The following is a 24,772-nucleotide window of genomic DNA, read 5'->3' on the forward strand; positions in this document are numbered from 1 at the left end:
GACTTTCCAACAATATTAACTATGCGTTTTCATAGGCACAAAAGACTACTGACCACTGTAAATGAGACCAGCACCTAGGGTTGATGTCCAGTGGTTAGGATTGACTGACAGTGTGGGGCCATCAACAATTTTTTGCCCCATCACCTCATGCATTCAGAATGGTTTGTTGACCACAGAGAAGTGTCTGCTAAACTTTTCTCCCCATTTTGCAAAACTTAGTGACCCATGCAAATATCAAATCATCAATGCTTGATTATAGGATCTAATCAATTGATACAACTAGCCCAGATACATTTATATATTGTATATTAATCTCTCTAATAATCTGAAGCACTCATCTTCCATTTAGACTGACTTATCTCCCATTCTCTTTTTCCTCCTGCCTCTTCTCCTTATTAAATATATTTACATGAAAATAGTTTGGATCCCTTGTGATCTTAGCTTTACTTTTGACAGAATTTCTCTCTTGTGAAACAATAATGCTCTCCTAATGAGTTGATATGATGTCAAAGACATTATCTAAAACAATTGAAATGCAACAAATGGAAAAATATTGATTTGAGAAAGTGCTCTGCAGAATTCCAGATGTTGGATTAATAAATTGTGAAGCCATTTTATCGTTACCAAAAATTCAGTGCACTTGCTTTTCAGTGTTATGCTATTTAGACTAAGGTAGCAGCAGCAAAACTTAAAAATCAAATGCTAAAATAAATATAGAATTGCTTAAGTACTGACTTCAAACATGTCACAGACTTTTTTGCACTTCAGAGGCTGAGCTTAGCAAAATAATTGTGGTATGCATTACATTCTGTTATCATAATTTTACTCAGTTATTTTCATGGGGGAAAAATGGGAATTACTAAAAATCTACTTCGATGACTAAGGTGCAGGCTTCCCCTGAATTATCACTCTTAAGCACATTTTCTTAGAAGCACGTATTCCCCGACTATTGTAACATGAAAAGTAGACATTTAGTGGAAAAACAAAACAGGAAAAGAAAGAATGCTTTATTTTATTTATCCCATTGGAACAGGGAGCCATTTAAATGTACGAATGTAAAGCATCTCTTCAGAGCCTGCTATTGGTAATTGTTTCTGTCTTTAAGTGATGGGCTATTTAAAGTGCAACAGTCATGCACTCACCAGTCTAATTTATATTGCAAGATATTATAAATACATTAGTCTCATAGAATACAAAATTTACAATAAAAACCCCTTGAGGTTTTAGTGGAGAAAGAGAGAGAGGGGATGGTGACAACAGCCCAAGGTAAGGGTGCAAAATTGCCTCCTGCAGTTGCTCTAATGGATTGAGATTCAAGGCAGTAATTATGTAAAAGAGGGTGGGAAATATATTTGCTAATGGCGTAGTGGAAACATAGATCCCATACATCTACAATCTCAATTACAAGGACAGGCACAGAAGTAGACAAGGACCTAAGAAATCAGTCTGAAAGATGCTAAAGTTTCCTTTTGATATAGGTACCCCAGAAATCCCTTGGCAGTGTTGGGTGGGTAACAACAACAACAAAACCGAAACTTGTAGATATTCTCAATATGGAAAAAGCAACTAGGTGGTTTTAGGTTGATGTTAGAAGCTTCTGAAACTGTAAATACTCCAAAACTATCTTTTGTTTTTTGTTTTTATAGGTTGAAATAAAGACAAAGTAATAAGGAAGTAAAGACATCAAGCTAATTAAGAAAAGCAGAAATAGTTGCTTTGTTGCTACTTTTTTTTCTTTTCTATTTTTTTGGTTTATAAGGCATAGACACTCATTTCTGTTACATCAGGAAACATGATTTTATGGCAAAACCCACCAAGAATTGAGGAAACATAGATCCATTAGAAATTGGGGAGATATGGAAACTGTTCACTCTTCCCTAGCCTGTCTACCATCAGCAACTTGGGAGTTCAGCATTTTCTGTTTTCAGGTTTCTGATGCCTCTGCTTCTCTTCTGTTTATCTTTAACTTTGTGTCTTTCTGCTGTTTGGCTTCTGCTTTATCATTACTGCTGTTGTGGCATGCCCTCTGCTGAGTCCCTCGCAGGTATCCAGCTCTCTTCAATTGTCTTTGTGCCATGACCCGACTCCGCTGGAGAACATCAATCAGATCAGGGTGGGCCCGTCTCATCCCACAATAGGACGTCTCTATTCTACAGAGTTTCCCTGCCAAGAAAACTCATTGGACGCTTTGGTTCTGGCAATAATTCCTGATTCAATCAGTTCTGACTGGGATGGCAGTGTGACATGGTACAGAGCACTGTTTCCTCAAAATAAGGAAACTCTGGACTGTGGTTCACTTTGCCTCGAGAGCTCTTTCCCAGAGACACATGGCTCTCCCCCTCACTTCCTTCATGTCTTTGTTCAAATACTCTCTTTTCAGGAAGCTCTTCCCTGACCGCCCTCTTTAAAATTTAGCTCCCCACCTTTCTAACACTTGCCTGTGCCCAGGAAGTCACTCTCTTTCCTTCCTTCTTCTGCTTCATTTTTCTTCTGAATTTCTATGAACATCGGATAAAGTATATAGTCTTTTCATTTACTTCGTATAATGTCTGTTTCCCTCCATTAGAATATAAACTCCACAAGTACAGGGATATTTTCTTTTCCTATACTGGCTCTTTTTCTACTATTGGGTACCCAGAGCCTAGGGTAGTGCCTGACATGTGGTAGCCATCCAATAAAAACTTAACGACTAAAAGTGGTCTCATTGACAAGGTGCTGTAGCAAAATTAAAGATGACGCTAACATGGGAAAATATTGAATACTACTCCAATATGGTGTAGCAAACCTACAGATCAACTAGTCCAAATAAGAGGGGGAGGAGGAAGTCCACAAAAGAAAATTTCCAGAAAACAAAACTCAGTGCAATATCTGATTAAATATAAAATTTTGGGGGTGGAAAAAAATTGAGTGTATGATAAAGATAGTGTAAAAAACAAAAGCAAAGAATCAGAAACTTTGGGGAAGATTATAAAGGAAAAGAGGCATAATCAAAATATATTAGTAGGTATTGCAAAGAAAAATAATTCTATAGATTGTGGTGGAAAGACAGCAAGATGGCTCACGATTATTCTTGTCTCCTAGTACTCATGGGTTTGTGTAATCTCCTTCCCTCGAGGCAAGAACTCTGATTTACTTCTAACCAATAAAAAATGGCAAAAGTAACAGGATGCCATTTCCATGGTTATATCACATAAGATTGTAATGTCTGTCTTGTCAGCTGACTCTATCCCATCCTGGCTTTGATGAAGTAAGCTGCTGTGATGCAAAGTGCTCTCTGGAGAGGTGAGAAACCTAGGGCAGGCTTTGGCCAATACCTAGGAAGAAACTGAGACCCTCAGTCCTACAACCTGCAAAAAACCAAATTCTGCCAACAACCAAACAACCATATGAGCTTGAAAGTAGATTGTTCCTGAGCTGAGCCTTGAGAGAAGACTACATCTCATACCTAAGCCTTGACTGCAGCCAGATGAGAGACTCCGAAGCCGAGGATTCAGCTACTCTGTGCCTAGACTCCTGACTCACAGAAACTGTGAGCTAACAATGCCTGGTATTTTAAGCCACCAAGTTTGTGGTACTTTGTTATCAGCAGTAGATAACTAATATGCTGCTATAATAATTTCAATACTTTTCATTAATTTATGTCTTTGAGAATCAGTCTACAGACAGAATACAAAGAAGAATGGATAGGAAAATGCAACAGTATTTTAAGTCTTTTCAAACTCAGCATTGTAAAAGCAAGAAATTGGGGTGTGGAGTGGATGTGGGAAATAGAGAAGAAATGGTAGGTAATAGTGCTTATAGGTTCATTTTATAATGTGAGGAGTCAGCTTTATATAACAAGGAATAAAGGCGTAGATTTATTATGTAAATTTACGAAGGGAAAAAAATAGGTGAAGTAAAAATATTATGAATAATAAAGAAGGTGGGATACTTTGAGTGAACCAAAGTGGCATTTCTCAGGGAAGGAAGTTAATAGACTGCTACATGATAAAGCAATATGGTAGAAACCTGTTAATGAGATAACTGGAAGTAACTAGCAGTAGCAACAACGACTAGAGTTCAAAGTGGTCGCCTCTTGTCGTAAGAGAATGAGGCAACAGGGTGTTAATTTTCATTTTCCCTCTAAACTAGGTCATTTGAAACCTTATATATTTTTTACTTTAAAAATTATAATGAAAATAAATACACAAAATATGAATTATATTATTTAAATCATAAATTAGAAATAAAGAGTATTTGTTATTTATTCCTAAATATCAATTCTGGCTTTCTGGCTCACTGACATTTTCAGGATTCTCCCCTGCTTTCTAAATATTTTTTTGCCTTATTTTTCAAATTTGCTGATGATACAAATAATACATATTCACCTTAAATAATTTTAAAAAGTGTAAAGACATTGTAACTAATATATAATATCTGAAATTCTACCTCTGTGGAATAATTACCATTAGCATTTTGGTGAATATTTTTTTCTTGCTTCTCTTTCTGCACCCTTAAAACATACTGCCAAGGCTGGTCTCAAACTCCTGGTTTTAAGACATCTACCAGCCTTATTTTTGATCTCATTTTCATAAATGAGATTATATCATAATATCACTTTTAATATTGGATAGGATACTCTTCCACACTCTATAGTTTCCATCTCTGATTGTATATTTATTTTGCATTTCTAAGAAATTATGCATATTAATAGACAGTTGTGTGTTGATTTCTCTATTGTTTCATGATTGTGTAATTGAGGTAATGCATGCAGATAGTCGATCTAAATTTCTATTACTGAATATAAAAATTTATTAGTGAAGTGAATTAAATACTATATTAATATATATCTGCACATAATTCCAGGTAAAGATAATTTGTGGCTAAGAAGAAATTATTCTATTCATATATGTAAATTAATACACAGGTACACTCACATACACACCATCTCCTTGACCTGAAAGACGGCAATCTCAACCATCTGAAAGATTGCAATCAATCAGGAGGGAGGCCGTTACGATTTTCATCTATTCCAATAAATATCATAAAATGTGTATACTTTATTTAGATCCCATTAAGTTTCATTTTATCTACATTTATTTCAGCCACAATTCTAATAAACTTGGTTATATGATTTCAAGCATATTAAAAGCAAAATCTTGAAGATGGTTATAATAGAATACTATACCCACCATATACAACCTGTCAATTAGCATAGGAATTTGACTCTAATTAATGTTAGGGCTTATACTCCTGAATGATCTTTGAAAATCTGGGAGCCCATCAAAAAGAACTGATGTTCAAATGATGATCCCGTGTCATCAAGGAAAGGTTACATTATCTTCAGCTTCTTTTGCTTAAAAAGAAAATCAATGAAAAGTTTAAAATGATTTCAGAAAAATTTGAATTCAAAGGACTGACATTTAACCAAAGTTCTTGTTGCTTTAATTTATAACTATCTTGTCATCACCATCACCAGTAAAAGCAGCAGCCACAGCAGCATCATAATTTTTATGACCCTTTTAAAGCATCTATTTGCAAGGTATGCTGGAAGCTACTTAACATTTTAGCTGAATTAATCCAACAACAACCTTAGAAAGATATTGTTATGCTTATTTTCAGATAAAAACCAGGTTTAAAAAAATGATAAGAAATGATGGAGTTCACTTTGGGATACACTGAGTTTGAGGTGCCATAAAGAGACATTCAGGAGATTTCAATAGGCAAGAAAGAAAGAAAAGAGGTGACTTGCCTAAGTTCTATCTTAGCTTCTGCAGTAAATTTGTTTTTTTTATTTTTTAATTTCTAATTTTTGTGGGTACATAGTAGGTGTATATATTTATGGGGTATATGAGATGTTTTGATATAGGCATGCATTGTAAAATAATAACCTTATGGAAAATGGAGTATCCATCCCCTCAAGCATATATCCTTTGTGTAACAATCCAATTATACTCTGTTCTTTTAAAATGTTCAATTACTTTATTATTGATTATAGTCACCCTGTTGTGCTATCAAACACTAGGCCTTATTCATTCATTCTAACTATTTTCTGTACCCATTATCCCTCCCCAACTCCCCTTCACTACCTTTCCTAGTCATTGGTAACCATCTTTCTACTCTCTATCTCCATAGGTTCAATTGTTTTGATGTTGAGATCCCACAAATAAATGAAACCATGTGATGTTTGTCTTTGTGCCTGGATTATTTCACTTAACATAATAAACTCCAGTTTCATCTGTGTTGTTGCAAATACATGGATCTTATTCTTGTTTATGGCTGAATAGTACTCCATTGTGTGTAAGCACCACATTTCCTTTATCCTGCCGTTAATTTGAATGTATGTTTACTTTTTGAGCCTATGCTTGCTCCTCTGTTCACTCTTTACTCTAAAGTAGTTTCCTTCACATCTATAGATTCAATGAACATATTTATTCAGAGAACATACACATTTATATTTCTATTAAAGACTGCACCTCTAAACTCTAGATTCATATGTCTGATGCCTATTGAAATCTCCTGAATGTCTCTTTATGGCACCTCAAACTCAGTGTATCCCAAAGCGAACTCCATTAACTCCTGGTTCTCTCCCAGTGTCACTTATCTCAGTGACTAGCATCACCATCCATCCTGTTACACAAAGCAGGAGATCAGGAGTCAGTCTGGACAGTCCTGACAATCCCCCATTCCTCAGATTTCTTATCCAACCCACCACCAAGTTACATCAAATAGTACCTTCTTAACATATCTTCTTTGTCTTCACCACCACCACCTCCCACAGTCTAAGCTGCCATAATCAATTCCTTGCTCAACTATAATTGCCTATTCACGGGTATACCTTTTCCTACTCTAGTCTCCTTGAGGCTTATGATTTTACTAGAGTGATCTTTTCTTAAAACATTTTTAATCATGTCACATCTTAAAGCATATTTAATCATGGCATATGTCTGATTAAACAAACCTCCCCACTGCTCTTAGGATAAAGGCAAAACGTGTACTCACAGCGTACAAGGCCCGAATGATGCTGACTCTGCCAACTCCTCTAGTCTTATTTCTCACCACACTCTTTCTCCATCTTTGTTCTCAAGCTGCCTGGCTCTTCCCTGCAGTCCCTTTTCTTTATCTTGCTCTCTCTCACCACATGATATGTTTTCCTTTAGTGTGGCAAGCATCTAGCTTCTTTCTTTATCTGGTTAACAGTTCTCTTTCTTTAATTTCAACACAGTGCTCTTTTTCTCATGGGAGCCTTCCTTGATCTTCCTGACTAGGTCAAATTCCCTGTATAGATTTTCATAGCACACATACTTCTTTTTTGTATCACTTGCTGCATTTGAAATTTTACGTTTATTTGTGTGATTATTTTATGTATGTCACTCCTGTTAGGTTGTAAAATTTATGAAAGAGGGACATTCTGTTGTTACTCACCATTGCAACCTGTGTCTCTGATACTACCTAACTCATCACAGAAAGTGCCCAATGCTAAATGTTGTTGCAAGAACCAAACTCTAAGAATGCTACACTACTTATTTTAAAAACTTTGTTCTCTGAGCACTCCAAAGTGGCAGATTCAATGAGTGTGCACACCTGACTATAGAGCAGGCAATATTGATGAATTGTTAAGAGGATTGTTCATCGCAATGAGATACTAGGAAAAAAAGCTATAGAGAAGGCAAGGAAATGAGAAACTCATCTGCTAGGATCACAGCCACACCTCGGTGTCCGAGGGGGATTGGTTCCAGGACTGTCTGAGGATACTAAAATCTGCTCATATTGATGTTCTGCACTTAGCCTTGTGGAACTTGTGAACAGGAAAAGTCAGCCCTCTCTATCCACAGGCTTCACATTCCCAGAATACTGTATTTTCAATCTGCATTTTGTTGCCAACGCAGGACTCCCCAATTTGGAGAGCCAACTATATTTATTTTAAGAGATCTGGCCGGGCACGGTGGCTCATGCCTGTAATCCCAGCACTTTGGGAGGCTGAGGCGGGCGGATTGCTTAAGCTCAGGAGTTTGCGACCAGCCTGGGCAACAAGGTGAAACCCTGTCTCTACTAAAATACAAAAAAATTAGCTGGGCGTGGTGGCGGGCACCTGTAGTCCCAGCTACTTGGGAGGCTGAGGCAGGAGAACAGCTTGAGCCTGGTAGGCGGCGGTTGCAGTGAGCCGAGATTGTGCCACTGCACTCCAGCCTGGGCGACAGAGTGAGACTCCATCTCAAAAAAAAAAAAAAAAAAAGAAATCTGTATGTAAGTGGACTGTTGCAGCTCAAACGCTATGCTGTTCAAGCATCAACTGTATATATGTCTTCCTTTCTTTAATTCCCAGTCAATTCGTAAGCTCAGTTTCCAAATCAGCTACTTAAGTGAACATGTGCCTTTTTTTGGCTGCTGTCTCAAAACATCATGTTTCAATTGGGAAACAGAGGGGACTTAAAGGCATCCGAATGCTCAACTTCTGGCTTAGATTAGATTATTCCTCGTTGTTCTATAAATAGCTATTTAAAAGCATAACAAGCAGCAAATGAAAAATAAATAAAACTGAAAACTAACTCTTTAAAGGCATAAGAGTTTGTCCAAACAAAATTGGTTAAATGAAAAAAATTTAAAAATTGACTCAACTCTCTGATATTCATGTAAAAATGTGAAACTTGTTTTTGTCTGAGGACATAAACATAAGTACTTACTTTAATTCAGAATAAAGTCTATGACAAGCGTGTTTGTCTTATATTTACAAATGCTATCAATTTATGGGCTGTGACTTGAGTGGATGGCAATGGAGAACATGGCAAGTGGATTGGCATAAATTTAATAATTTAATGCAAAGATGATTATATCGGTTTAGAATATTGAGTCAATTATTTAAGAAAATTTACAAATTGTAATCAAAGTGGTAAAAAAGTCTAGAGGTCTGATTACTCCAATCTACTAATTAGGTAACTTTTAAATGTTCTCCAATGGCCTATGCAAACATGAAAAACATTCCAATTTCTGTCTCTTCTGTGTTCCAAACAATGCAATTACTGAAGCCTCAGTTCTAAATTTTCTTTATGTGATTTTAAGTTTACAGAGTAGGCCTGAAACACTCATCATTTAAAGTTATCCATACATTCTATTTTCTCTGTTTATGGAAAGATATTGTATGGTTGTGGATGTTCCTGTGGACACAAGCTAGACAAGTGGGACCCACTAAACCTCTGGCTTGTGAACTTGGAGAATGAGGCAAAGAGGACATTTGTCACATCAAGAGAGCAAATTAAATGAGATCTCAGTTGAAAAAAAATCTGGCATGTATTAAGGATTCAATAAATATTAGCTTCTTTTCCTTTCTTTTAAATATTAGTCTTGAGAGATGATTGTATTAAAATGTAGAGATCCAGGAAAGGTGGCTCATGCCTATAATCTCAGCACTTTGGGAGGCCAAGGTGGACTGATCACTTGAGGTCAGAAGCTTGAGACTAGCCTGGCCAACATGGTGAAACCCCATTTCTACTAAAAAAAAAAAAAAAAAAAATTAGCCAGGTGTGGTGGGCACCTGTAATCCCAGCTACTCGGGAGACTGAGGCAGGAGAATTGTTTGAACCCAGGAGGCAGAGGTTGCAGTCAGCTGAGATTGTGCCACTGCACTCCAGCCTTGGTGATAGAGTGAGACTCCACCTCAAAAAAAAAAAAAATGGAATAAATATTAACTTCTTTTATGTATGATTATGAGTCAACATTAAAAGCAATACTTCACAGGGGTCAACCAAAAATATTTTACAAATTAACACCTACAAAGCATTTTTATCACTGTAATCAATTCATATCTGTTACATGAAGAAAAAAGCTATTTTTCATTAAAACATAATAAAGTGCTGCAGTTAGAGCAGTCAACCTCAGTCTGCATTCATTTTTCTTGCAGAAAAAACACTGATTCTCCTGAAGAACAGGAAAAAATTATACAAGTAGGCATAAAGGAAGAAAGAAATAAAAAGTATGAGGTGTTAGGTAATTTTATTCCTAGTACATTCATTGTTTTTTTTTCTCCCAGATCTTACTTCTTAATTTGACGCCAGAGATATTCTGTTTTTCATATTTGTGAAGAGAGAAAGGAAAAATAAGATTATTTGTACGGTATCAATAATATCCTGATACTAAAAAAGGCCATCATTACATCCTCTTTGGTGTGTATCATATTTCAAAAGCAAAGTGGTCATTATTGTGTCGAATCTTCTGTTATCCCCTGCTTTAAATTTACTTCATATATGTGCATTTGTACACGTGAAAATGCACTCTAAATTTTTCAATGTAAGTCAATATCAATACTATTATTTTTTTGCTTCATGCACCTCAAAATTAATACTGAAACATAACATTCTGCTTAGTGCCTCTCTGATGTTCAGTGTTTCACTTGTAAAACAAAGAAAAAGCTACCAAAGACATAAAAGTAAAGAAAAAGGAAGCAGAGACATACAAGAAAGAATCAGTGTTAAGCTGTGTGTGTGTTTGTGTGTGTGTGTGTGTGTGTGTAGTTAGAATCTGATTCAGCTATAAGGAGAATAAGAAAATCATAGAAATAAACAAAAACTCAAGAATTTAATCAAGTGCCAAATCCACCTTGTAGGGTGATATGGTTTGGATCTGTGCCCTACCCAAATCTCATGATCAATTGTAATCTCGTGTTGGAGGTGGGGCCTGGTGGAATTCATGATTGGATCTTGGAAGCAGTTTCTTATGAATAGCTTATCATCCCCTCAGTGCTGTTCTCATGATTATGAGTGAGTGAGTTGTCGTGAGATCTGGTTGTTTAAAAGGTGTAATATCTCTCCACTGTCTTCCTCCTGTTCCAGCCATGTTACATGTGCCTGCTTCCCCTTCACCTTCCACCACGATTTTAACTTTCTCGAGGCTTCCCCAGAAGCAGAAGCTGCTACGCTTCCTGTACGGCTTGCAGAACTATAAGCCAATTAAACCTCTTTTCTTTATAAATTACCCTATCTCAGGTATTTCTTTATAGCAATGCTAGAATGGACTAACACACAGGGCCACAAATTTTTAACTCCAATTCTATAAATAAGTATAATCTTATATTTGAACATCAGTATTAAAATAGACTTCTGTTGAATTTTAGTGTAAATATGTTTATTGTAAATAAAATGAAATCACATATATTCTTATGTTTCTTTACCCATACATTGAAAATTTTGTGGCTTTATGACCATTTATTATCCATAATAATAGTATAACTCTAGGATTAAATTAGTGTAGGGCCCTGATTGCAGACAACAGCTGTTATATCAGGTTGTCTCTGGTCATATGATTTGGCTTGTTGATTACTCAGGGATACTTCTCATACACTTGTACTTCTTACACATTTATAGTAGCCCAACGATCACTACATAATGGGACCATTCTTGACACTTAGGTTTTTTCTGCCTCTGCTTCACTCTGTGTTTGGATCTGCTATCCTTCCATCTTGCTACTTCTGCTTAATCATGGCTTTACTGCCTCGTAGCATCTACCTACCCTCTTCCTGGGTATTTTTCAGTTTTATGATATTCATATGCCTGTACCTGTGCCTGTACTGTATATGAGTGTATCTAATTCTAAGGATATAAGAGTAGAAATGTTTTAATCTGTTAATCATCATTTTGGTAGTAATTATGCCAGCACATACAAACAGCTATTTATAACTTAGGCCCTCGCCTCAATGCCATTCAGTGGATATCATAATGATGGTAGCTGTATGTAAAGAATGATCTGCTATTGCTTTTACCAGAATAAATCTGAGGCTGTGGTGAGCACTCATGGCCATGACCTGTCTAATATGGTAGCATTTATATATTTCATGAATTCTAAACATTTTACAAGTTGATAGGGCCATGCTATGTAACCTACATAATTTATGGAAAATTCTACTTTGTCTCCTAGATGTCCTTGAAGTTAGAAGCACTGAGGAAAACATTTGCTTTGAGTGCATTGTATAGGACCACATTAACAGGTAAGTGATTAGATATCTACTGATCCTGTTCATTTGAGTTAATGCAGCTCTTGCTAGAAACTGAATTCCTGACTGTCAAGTCCATTGCATTTGACATACTAGTATATATACCACCCTCCTTAATTTTATTAAGTACAGTTTTAATAAATTAAGATATTTTATGTTTATGGAAATGATAATACATTACATTGGTGGTAGTTCATTCTAACTTGGAGAGAAAAAGTAAACAAATGAATATATAAATGAAACAATTATTTTATAAAGCTTTAGAGAGCCTAAGCCTGTAATTCTATATTAACTTGTGATTACAAATCTGTAAAAATGAATTAAAAGTTATGGAGAAGTCCAATAACAAATAAAACAATCTTCTGTAGGAGAAATGCTGAACAATTACAATTTGTTGCCCGAAAAGGTAAAAGTTAACTTCATAAAAATGGAGCAGGGCAAACAATGAATATAGATTATTTGCCAAATCCCACAAGTACAACTTGTTCAAATGATGTTATTCAAAAAGTGGATACAGATTAGAAACATATGTAAGTTGAAAAAGGTTTTGGTAATTTTCTGGAAGGTAAAATAATTGAAGATGATGCAAGGATGTTTGAAATTATACATATATAGTAAATTTCTGATTTTGATTTTAAAAACTTTTCTGAGTATAAAAATAACACATCGTCATTGTAAGAAATACAATTGTAGAAAATAAACACAGAAGTAAAATTAAAATAACCTACTCTCAAGTGTAATTACTTCCAGGCATACACACACACACACACACAAACATTCACACATATGAAATTAAATATATAATTTTGAATCTTTTAAAAATTCAACATTACACCATAATTTGTTATCAAAAAATACTCCTTATAAATATATTTTTAATCTCACCATATTTCAATAGGGTGTAACTTTTTCATAAATTTCATAGTTTTTGATTATTTATGAAACTAATCTTTTTATGTTTGTTATTGATTTATATTTATTTTGTGAGAATTGTTTATTCATAAAATTATTCTCGTTTTCCACTGGTGATCATCAATAATTTTTTAGAATATTACAGTTTCAGATCATAGAAAAAAAATTCTACCTCTCATAAATAAAATTTTGGACCACTGAAACAACTCTGCACTGAAAAGATGTGGTAGGATAAAATCTGACTGAGGGAAGTAATACACACACACACACACACACACAAATACTTGCTGTATTAGTCAGGGTTCTCTAGAGACCAAACAAAACCAATAGAATATATGAACACATACAGAAAGAGATTTATTATGAAAGATTAGCTCACTTGATTGTGGAAGCTAAGAAGGCCAATGATCTGCTGTCTGAAAGCTGGGGGCTCAGGAAAGATGGTGATATAGTTCTAGTCTAAGCAGGGAGTCAGTGGTATAAGTCCAGTTCAAACCCAAAGGCCCAAGAACAAGGAGCAGGAAGTCCTAGGGCAGGAGAAGATAGATGTCCTAGATCAATCAGAGACAGCAAATTATCCCTTGCTCCATCTTTTTGTTCTACTGAGGCCCTCGATAAAGTGATGCCCATCTTCATGGGTGAAAGCAATCTTCTTTACTTAATCTACTGATTCAAACGTTAATCTATTCTAGAAACAGTCTCACAGACACATCAAGAAATAATGTTTTGCTAGCTATCTGGGCAACCTTTAGCCCCGTCAAGTTGACACATGAAATTAACCATCTCTCTTTCACACAGACACACACACACACACACTCATAACGAATATTTAAGGAAACAGAAAAGTCAACTTCTCTGACTCACTGTTGTAATATATTTCACATTCATCAAAGCACCCTTTCATGTCAACTTCCTTCCAGGTAATTTTAGCAAATGCTATTGGTACCCTGTCCATATTCCCTTATCTCTTTGGAGCTTCCCCTATCCACTATGGCTTTCTATATCTCTCTCTGCATAAAAGTTTTGTATATCCTTTGAGCCTGCTTGGTCCGTACAGAGGAGTCAAACCAGAAATGCCAGGGAGTTAATGCTCCATGAGTAACCTTGAGGCAATGAGAAACAAGAGCTCGTGTATAACATTCCAGCTTCCTCTCTCCTTAGTGAGAAAATTATGTTTTGTTTTATACACTGTTTCATAGGGTCCCTCCATGCAGAACTTCTCACAGACAATGGGCAACTCCATTTATTGATGCACTTTTTATTGGTCCTCTTCTCTTCCGTGCTTTACTTCTGTACGCTGTCATTGTACTTTTTTCAAATAAACTACTTACACCCAAAATCTTGTCTAAGAGACTGCTTTTGCAGGAACCAAATTAAGATAGTCGTAAATCATAAAAGATGGTGGGGTTTTTTTTTTCTTTCTTTTTTTTTTTTTTTTTGAAACAGAGTCTTACTGCGACACCCAGGCTGGAGTGCAATGGTGGGATCTTGGCTCACTGCAACCTCCACTTCCCGGGTTCAAGTGATTCTCCTGCCTCAGCCTTGCAAGTAGCTGGGATTACTGGCTCGTGCCATCATGCCTGGCGAATTTTTGTATTTTTAATAGAGACGGGGTTTCACCATGTTGGTCAGGCTGGTGTCCAACTCCTGACCTCGGGTGATCCACCTGCGATAGCCTTCCAAAGTGCTGGGATTACAGGCCTGAGGGACCGTGCCCGGCCAAGATGATGGGTTTTTCCGGCCGGAAGCAGTGGCTCACGCCTGTAATCCCAGCACTTCGGGAGGTCAGGAGATCAAGACCATCCTGGCTAACATGGTGAAACCCCGTCTCTACTAAAAATACAAAAAATTAACCAGGAGTGGTGGCGGGTGCCTGTAATCCCAGCTACTCGGAGGCTGAGGCAGGAGAATGGCGTGAACCCGGGAGGTGGAGCTTGCAGTAAGCCGAGATCGCACGACTGCACTCCAGCCTGGGCGACAGAGCGAGACTCTGTCTCAAAAAAAAAAAAAAAGAATAGGTCTTTGGAGAGAACTGGAAGTTTTAGACCGTCAAATTTAATGCACAAAGAACTACCTGTGGCTTTATTATTGTTATTTTTTCATCATTATTTTTATCAGGACCTTTTTTTTTCACTGCTCATCCCTCCCCTGATGCTGATGTAATGAGGCAGCGGAGTGCTTAGGCAGGAGACCTGAAATAGGAATATACAGATGCACATTTATCCTGTCTCTATCGCCTGAATTTTCAGCCTCAGTTTCATCATCTATAAAATAGATGTAAAATACTTGCTTTTCCGGCCTTCTAAGCTTTCTGCAAGACTTAAATTGGATTGGAAAGAGTGTCTTCTATGCAATAGTTTAGGAGATTACAAGAACTGGTATCAAGTTTATGCTTGAGCTTTAATCTCCAACTCACACTTCCTTTGCTGTTAATGTGTTTATGCATTTGATAACTTTACCTAACATCCTTTAGAGTACCATGTGTTGAACTTCAGGACTTGAACTTCATGAACGTTATTTATATTCTGCTATAGATGCACAAGCGACCAACAGTTAACAATCACTGGTTGTTAACTGGTGCTGAGAGAGAAGTTCACTTTGTGTTTTCCTCATGGGCATCTTTGCAGCAGTAAGAGCTTCAACTACAGTTCTCCCACAAAGGAACCTGTGTAAAACCAGAACTCTTCTTATAATACTTGATCAATCAGGAAGTTCAAAACACACAGTTCTTCGACTTAAGAGCGGCTGGGGGAAGGGCTCTGTTACCACGCCATTGTGGAGCCGGAAATTCTTGCTTCCTCTAGAAGCAGCCATCTGGAATCACTATTACTAAAGCAGAGAGATCCAATTACAAGCATATATTTGTCAGGGAAACGCCTGACAGCTTTTAAAGGAAACTCTCTTCTATGGTGCCAAGGCCTGGCCAGGTTTACCTGAGGAAAATAAGTCAGATACAAAGGCATGATCTGTACCGCAGAAACGAAAAGGAAGGAGAAATGGAAATAAAATAGACCTCTTTTTTTTATTATTCAAATTGTTTTCATATAGAATGATACGTTTACCAGGTTTTTAAAAAGATTATAGAATATGTTTTCTTCCACAGCAGAGAGGGAGCAATGAAGCTCAAATTACAAAGCGAGGAAAAAGATGAAAGTTTAGAAACCCTTAGAACTTTGCTAATGTACAGACAGAAGCTGAGGAAGGCTGAAATACAGGAAATAATGATTACTATTTGTGTTCTCTTTCATAGTTTCCACTTTGGTTAAACTAACTGGAAGGAAACAAATGATTAGGTTACTTGTGTCATCACTTACATCAGTCGTTTTATTTTTGAAAAAAAAAAAAAAAAAAAAAAACCCAACACATCATTAGCCTTTCCCATTCAAGGAGAATGGGAATCATTGCTGTATCTTAATTCTATGTCACAAGCTGAATAGTTTTGTTGCAAAGACGGGAATATTGGAATAAGCATAATAGTTTAATCGTAGAGGTAGCTGTGAATTTTTTTTTTGGAGACCAGAGGTTATAGATCACAGTAAACAAAATATCATCTATGGAACTCGGTCTTCATTCCCAGCTTCGTTCCTCTCTGTTTCCCTGAATGAATGCTCAGAGTATCATAAGGATCATCATTACAAATGCACAATCTTTTATATGGAATTTTCATTTTTTTCTCTATGAATTATACTCATCCTTTCAAAGAGAGCCCTGATCAAGCCCTTTTTAAAAACAAACAAAACAAAAATAGTGCTGAGTATCTGCCATGTGCTAGCCATCAGGCTGGACATCATATCTATTAACTTACATTCGTGTAAATTAGGGTTATTACTTGGTTTCCTTTTCCCTCTATTCCCTTCCTACTTAGAGTGTGCAGCACAAACCTTAGCAGTTAACTGTGGCATCTCTATTGTTTAATTTTTTCTAGGCTGAGTGTGGTGGCTCACACCTGGAATTCCTGCACTTTGGGAGGTGAGGTGGGCAGATGGCTTGAGCTCAGGAATTCCAGACCAGCCTAGGCAACATAGTAAGACCTCATCTCTACAAATAAATTCAAAAATTAGCCAGGTGTGGTGGCACGTGCCTCTAGTCCCAGCTATTCAGGAGGCTGAGGTATGAGGATCACTTGAGCCCAGGAGGTGGAGGTTGCAGTGAGTAGAGATGGTGCCACTGCACTCCAGCCTTGGTGACAGAGCGAGACCCTGTCTCAAATAATAATAATAATTGCTTCCAGTGGATTTATCTTTGTTCCAAACATGGTTTTTAACTTATTTTGGAGACTGAGACATTGTGTAATATCGAGTAGAGGCTTACTAAGTGTTTCTAGATGGTTACTTCTCAGGTATATCACATTATAATTCAATGTGACTTCAGGCCATTCTTAACATTAAGGAAGCTTGATTTTCAGTGACCAGGAAATGAAAATGACATAGGCTAATACGTATAAAAATCTCACTGTCAGCTGTTTGACTTCAGTATGAAATATAACCTCACTGCTTTTTTGTCCAATGTTATTGGATCAATGGAAAGGAAAAGTTGTGGCATCCAAAAGAATGAGCTCCTGCTTCACAGGCATGACTGTGCAAGGAAGAAAAATCTGTAATCATTCTAAAGATATCAGTGTAAGGGATAAACCAGTGATTTTAAAGTCATCCATATAAAGGGCTAGTTTCCGCTGCCTCTTTCCAATCCATTCTGGATTAATGTTTTTGTAAAATACTTTAAAAATCAATTACCAGAAAAATGGAATAAAACGGAGAAATACAAAACATAAATCCTAGTTTTTTTTTCTCTCAGATTCAACAGACAAAGTTACACTGCCAAATTGCTATGACTGCTTGTTCTAAATTTATAACTGACTTTGTTTCTGACTTGTAACACATAATTTGTGGGGCAACACCATTCCGCAGACCCACACTTTAAGAAGTACTGGTGTAAATCATAATCTTGTCTTGGGAACAGTTGCTTACTAAATACCAAAACAAACAGAAATCATAATCATTTTGCAGGGGAACTCTTCTGCTGGCCAGAGAAATAAACTTAAGGTAGAAAAGACTTGACTAACCGATTCTCTTTGTTTTTCTTTTATGTTTTTTTTATCACTTTTGTTTTATATAAGTAATTTTTTTTTAATTTCACTTTCTTAATAGTATTCAAGTCTTGGGAACATAGTTCTTGCAGATAATTTTTCGTATTTCCTTGTTTCTGGTATTCTTAATAAGCAATCTCTAATTAGCTCCTGTGTTTTTATTATGTGTTACAGGACTGTACATAAATCTTATTTTATATTAAGTGCTTCCTAAGGCTTTCAAGAGTCAGTTACTTCAAAAGAGGCTTTTCTAACCACTGGTAACAATGATATTACTAAGTGGTTTTCTTTGAATAATAACCATTACTTTCTTTGAAGTTAATGCCAAACTTAATTTAAAAAAATGATATAAACATGTATAAATTAAACAAAGAAAAAAGGGAGAATGAAATAAATTTTATTAACAAATACCTCGTTTGTTTAGCAATCATTTCTCCAATATAGATGCATACCTATAATAAATCAAACGATAACGTTAAGTCTTAACATTGCCATCTGCTGGGAATGTCAGTGCAGTGATACACACTAGAGGTAACATGATGAATTTGTAGTAGCTAAAATCATTTAAGTGAAAAACATAATTGTTTTTCACTGTATAATTCGTAGTTTGATTAAGTTTTCTTTCAAAAAATCTGAACTAAAGGAGAAGAAAAGCAAGAAAAATTTGCTTAATTTCTTTGAGGTATTAGAGAGACTTTTATATATTTTCTCTCGAACATGATTTTATCCCTTGGAGACTGAGAGAGAATTTTTCTTCATGCTTTACCTACAGGGGCACAAATCCCATATAGCTTACTTTACTTTCTTAGGTGCTAAGGAAGATGTGAACAGGGCAGAAAGACAGCCAAGAGTTATCCTTGTATGTGTTTTCACTGGTTGTTTTATTTCTCTTTATATATATTCAAAGTTAAAAATTCACTATAACAATGACTTTAATAGTTTCTACAAATGTTGACTGCCTAAGTGGAATGTAAGGCATGCAGTTTGAAACTTTAAACAATTAAAACTGTAGTGGTAACTTCTTGTTTCACTATTATTAGACCGTGAGAAAAAAATGTCCATTTGACTTTTATTGCCCGCATCAACATGCAGTATTTCAATAGCCATAAAAAAACCAAATGTATTGGAATATACATATAATTAATGTACTGTATTTGAAGAGATTTTAGTGGTCATTAAAGATGTCAAAAGCGTGTACAAGGTACAAAGGAATCAGGGATATGGCAAAGATGAAAACATCAATAATATCCCTGAGTTCATGTCCTTAGAAGTCCATCAAAAGCATTCAAATTTTTTTTATCCTACTGAATATACAATTACATGAGCCTTAAAGATTAAAAGAAAACTCATGGCGTTTAGGTAGAAAGTTAGCCAGCAAAAACCAGTTTTCTAGAAAAACCCATTACCTTCTATTAGGTAGAAAAACAAGAAGAATGGTGAATTGCTGTTTGTTTTCTTCTCATGCTTCAAGCATGAGCAGGAGCAAGGCCTTTCAATGACTGAGAAATGTCAATTGATCAATAGGCGATAAATAGAAAACGAGAACATAAAAGCAAATCATAATAACATGAATTCCAGGTAAGTCTCTAGTGAGGCATTTAAACATATTGCAATATGCTGAGAATTTCCAATTTGCTAATATTTTCCCTAGTTTATATATTTTCTTTTATAATACCACATCAATAGTGTTTCAGTTTTGATTTATGAAGGAAGCCAAAAATAATATAATTCGGGGTGAGTACAACTGATGTTTATCATCCCTTGAGAGATATGATGGGAACACTCTCGTGGCAACACTAAGTCATTTTTGTGCTCTTCACATAAAGATGAAGGTTACATCAGAGAATAGAAATTAGATATTTTCCTTTCTACTAATACTCTTTGCAGTCTTACGCTGAAAGATTTTGGGAGGAAACAGGCTATTGTCACTGGTACAGATCTTCATTTTAAAAACCATCTTGTCACTGTTTTAGAACACTGAGCAGGTGTCTAGATGAACTTTAAAGGATATTTCTAACTTTGATTCTAAAAGTAAACATTATAAATTATTTTTTCGATTGAAGTAAACAACTACAAATCACATCCAAACATTATTTAATCCCTCAGAATGACTCAATACAGGATCTATTTGTTGAAGGTAAATATGAAAGTTTTGCTTGAAACTTTTGCATAATCACATATTTTGAAAAGTAAGAAGTTACTTTCACAAAAGAAAAACAGACATAAGCATGATATGCATGAATGGATAATAATTGTTTTGTTTTGAGTATAGTCTATTATTTGCAATGGCAAGTTTACAATTTCCTACATGATATATGACATTCTGAGTAGTATCATTTAAATATATAATTTAAGGTTGTGTGGAGGAATATGTTCACCTACTGAAATTGAGACTGGAGGGAAAAGTTGACTACAGTTTATTTTCAGCTGCTGTTTAACATGCCAGAAACAGAGCTAGTTGCCTAACATATATGGTTTCCTTTAATCAGCCACTACTTTTGGAGACAGGCAACATTGTGAAGTAGAAAGAATGCTAGGAAAAGGTAATAAGAAAATCTGGGTTCCAGTTTGTGTGCAGGCATGGGTGAAGTTGAATGGAGTTAGTAGACTTCAAGAAATAGTAAAGCCGTTTTATCAAGTAGGTCATCTAGGTGGAATGGAAAGTTCTCAGGATGATAGAATCCTTAGAAACTAGTTTATGATCTCTACTTCCAAGTTGCATGATACCATGTAAGTGAGATAAATTATGAAACATGATTCATGTATTTCAATAAATATAAATGAGACTCCAGGAAATCGATAAATGGTAGTAAAAAGGAAAATAGAAATGTATGCATTTTCAGTCAGTGCAATGGAAATACTTGGAAGGAAGGAATTGAGTCAAGAACATGAAAAATAAGAATACCATGATAGGAGGGGCACTGAGATAATAACCAGACAAAATCCCGAAATAATGGAAATGTGAAAATGATTTTCAATCAGAACTGCTGAAAAGTACCTTCGCCGCAGGTGTCCAGAGAACGGTTCAATGCTCGAGGATAGCATTGGTGTAAGGTTGCTGAGGCTAGTAGAAATTTAGCTCAGGCATCTTTGCAGGGGGTGTGTGGCCCTGTGCAAGTTGAGATCTGAATGGATTCTAAGGTCCAGTGAAAAAGGAAGCCTGTGACTGGGTTGCACACTGCTGAAAATTGCACAGGACGGATCTTGGAAGAATCTGAGAGCTCTAGCAGTTGATATTTTGCTCTGTTCAGATAAAAACAATGATAGTCTCTGACAGCTTGCTTTGATTATAATAGTATTTATTGAAACTCCTACACATAAAGCACTATGTTAGTTCATTTTTTTTACTTTTGCTAGTCTATCAACTTTTTACAATTGATGTTCATCTTTTTACATTTTACATTTGTTACTTCATCAATTGTTTACAATTTACATTTGTTCATCAATTTCAACAAATCTAATGTTTGTATTATCTCTATTTTGCAAATGAAAAAACTTAGGCTAATAATGGTAAAATTCTAATCTCAGTCTTTCTATTTCAAAGCCTGAAGTTTATATTGCTGTCTTATACTATTTGCCTAAAAATCTCTAAAAGTAAGCTATAAATTTATTTTTCTATTAAACAAACAACTACAAATCACATCCAAACACATTATTTAATCTCCAAGAATGTGAGCTTTTATTAATATTTTTGATACATATACATTTTAATTATATTATACCTAAAACACTCAGGATTAATGCTTGATTCCAGTCTTATATTTTCCCATTTATCCTGGAGAGCAGAACATTTAACCTGAGTGGAAGAAACATGTCATATACACTTCAGCAAAAAAAAAAAATTCAGTTGTATATAGAAAAGATCAATTAAACAGTGGTCACAGTGAAAAGAGGACCTTGCTTTATAGGACTTTTTAAAAATTAGAGCTAGTAATGATAAATCCAATTATCTTTTTCTAGTTGAAGAAGGAAACTCACAGAGCTAAAACTACTAGTAGAAAAGAGAATGAAGAAACAGAACTGAAGTGCAATTTCCTCACCACTCTCTCCGAGAGAGCCACGTAAAACTCACAGAAATATCTTCTTTTGTTGAAATACCACAAGGGATTTTTTTTTTTTTTTTTTTTTTGCCAATTTATAGGCCAATCAACTTTAAGTATACCTAATAGCACCTTGTAAAATCTAAGCAATTTGGACAGCAGGCCCTGTCCTGATGTGATTGGCCTTATGAGTCATTGCTTCTTTAAAAGACTGAATTGATCTTTTTCTATCTTGACTCTGGTAAAAATATGAGGGTTTTTTTGGGTCAGATGACAAGTACTCTGCCTACTAAACTACTTTCCTTGATTTTTGAAGACAGAGTGAGTTTTCCTCTCTGTCTTTTAGGCAGAAGCTTGAAAAGTAAATTGAAACATTTTTTTTCCAGAATGACTCACACTAACACCTTTAAAGATAGCCATTAAATTTTATTGTACTGGTAGTCCTGCCATGAAATAGATTTGTATTTGATTGCTCTCTACCTTCATGTTAATACATAATATTAAGACTGAGCACTCATAAAGAAAAGGAATTTCCAAAGTGAGAGGCCGTCAAACTTCTTGACCAGTTTTTAACATTAATTTTTACTCATTTTTAGTGGATTTTATCTTCTTAGTCAATGAATTATAACTATTGAATAAATTGGATAGTGTCCCTGAATACAAAATATGTAATATTGGGGACTCAAAGAGAAATTATAGCAGTGGTTTGTTTTTATTTTTCTCCCACTACTGAAGTAATAATCCCAGTAGAGTTCTTAGTAGTATGTGGTACAGCTCTTACACTATTTCTATGTACAAAATCTTTAGTTTCTGATTTTTTTTCTTGACCAGTGAAGACAGAAATTTCATAAAAGAAGGTAATAATTACTAAACTATAAATTAAATTAGAAATCTAGTTGGGGAAGGTACCGGAGGAAGAATCCAAAATGCTTTTGGATTGTAACTTACATGTAGATATTCATTAATGTTATACTTAAAAGAAATGTGCATGCAGAAGACTAATCTATATATCTCCCAATTATTATATTTTTAAAAAAGAAAAAGTTATTGCTATGGCTTTTATCCCTTTTCTCTCATCTTATACCTATGGTGTATTTAGTAGCTGTCACAGAGTTGGTGAAAATGGTGACAGAACTTTTTTTAAAATTGTACTTAAAGGTGTAGGTGACATAGTAACTTTAAGGTCAGTTCTATGTGTGCCATTGTCCTCTTTTTTCTTTTTTTAATCTGACTGTGTCATTCTAGTTAAAGTATTTGCCTCATGATCACTGTGTGTGGAAAAAATTCAAAGTAGCAAATTCAAAGGGTAGCCAAAGTAGGGTGGGGTGTTACATGCTATTATTGCAGAAAGAGGCAGCCTTCATATTTGTCCTTCCTCATGGCTAGTGAAGAGGATTTTTTGTGTAACAACATAACAAGGTTTCGCTATGAGAGGCAATCTCTTTTAGTCAAAAGTAGACACTTATTTGTGCTCCACAATGAAGAATGGAGACTTCCTAGAACAGAGTGAAAAATCAGATCATTGCAGGGCTCAAGCTAAGAGGTTTAAGAATTCCACAGCACAGGATGACGGGAGCTGAAGCAGGATGAAGCCTGGGAGCTGAAAGAGGAGAAGGTAGAAAAGAAAGTGGAAAGAGAGTCAGACCAAGTAAGAAATAATTTTCAGTTTTCCATCTAAGATGATACTGAATGGACAGGAAGTCAACCCAATGAGAAAGTAAAGTAACACATTCTCCTACGAGTTGCTGAATTCTAAATGTGTTATGATCAGCTATCACTGCTCTTCAATACATTTTAGCATCTGCATTTTATAGCTATCATTTTATATTGGTATTATATGTAGCATTCTGTATTGTTAAAATAATTAATTGGAAGGTCATTAGGCTGAGATGGCTCCACTGGCTTGGGTTCCTACTTAAGTAAACAAAAACCGAATTCAATGTAAACAGTAAAATGAAACTTAAGTTTAACCAATCAGAAATTGCCAACTTTTAACTACGGACTTTCTTCTTTGGCCAGTCAGATATTTTCTTTGTCTTGGTTCTGTAAAGACCTTATAATGTTTCCCCTCTCTCCTTCTTAGTAGAGTGATGAATTACTTGCAGTCTGATGCTGCCCAATTCGTGAATAGCTGAACGCTCAAATTTGTTACACTTGTAATGTGCCTAAGTTTATCTTTTAACAGGATTAAGGACCAAAATGTGATCTGTTGGGAGCCAAATGTACAATAAATTCAATTAATAGCATTTTGCGTTTTTAACATAAGTTTGAATGGGACTTTGTTGATCTCTGAATTTTATTCTTTCTCTGATGGAGCTCTGTTGAAGTTCTGTTCTGATTCTCCCATTTCCATCTGCTTCAGCAGATCTTCAATACTGGCACCCAGGTGAACTTTTCCTCTGGCCTCTACAACCTACAGCTTAATTCTGTGGGTTAGGGCTTGTTTCGTCCCTGTAGGTGAACATTTGCTATGCTGAACTCTTTGGTTTCTCTTCAGGGAACATATCTGTGGGCTACACTCACAGTGAGGATGACTCAGGGCCTGCTGTGGCCTTGAAGAATGAGACCCTAAGAAAGAGAGTGTTCTTTGAAGCCCTATCACTAAAAAGTAGCAAATGAGGATGACATTTGAACGGTACTGAATGAGATACAAGAAAAAGGAGTTTAGATAAAAGCTCTATCATTCAACTTCTTTTGTCCAGGAAGGCATAAACTTCTATGCACTGCTCTGTAAAATTCTCTTACCATTTTAAGACTATTTTAATTGTAAAG

General features: G+C 35.6%; 1 long non-coding RNA gene across 2 annotated transcripts in view; it reads left to right on the plus strand.

Annotated features, from left to right (window-relative positions):
* Positions 1-24,772, plus strand: part of LOC129471585 (uncharacterized) — a 264,013-nt gene that overhangs the window by 13,694 nt on the left and 225,547 nt on the right. For both annotated transcript variants that reach the window (XR_010118626.1, XR_010118625.1), the window contains exon 2: positions 11,887-11,956. This is a non-coding gene — a long non-coding RNA (uncharacterized lncRNA). The remainder of the gene's footprint in view (positions 1-11,886; positions 11,957-24,772) is intronic.

The sequence above is a fragment of the Symphalangus syndactylus genome, chromosome 21, assembly GCF_028878055.3.
Source record: "Symphalangus syndactylus isolate Jambi chromosome 21, NHGRI_mSymSyn1-v2.1_pri, whole genome shotgun sequence".
Taxonomy (NCBI): Eukaryota; Metazoa; Chordata; class Mammalia; order Primates; family Hylobatidae; genus Symphalangus; species Symphalangus syndactylus.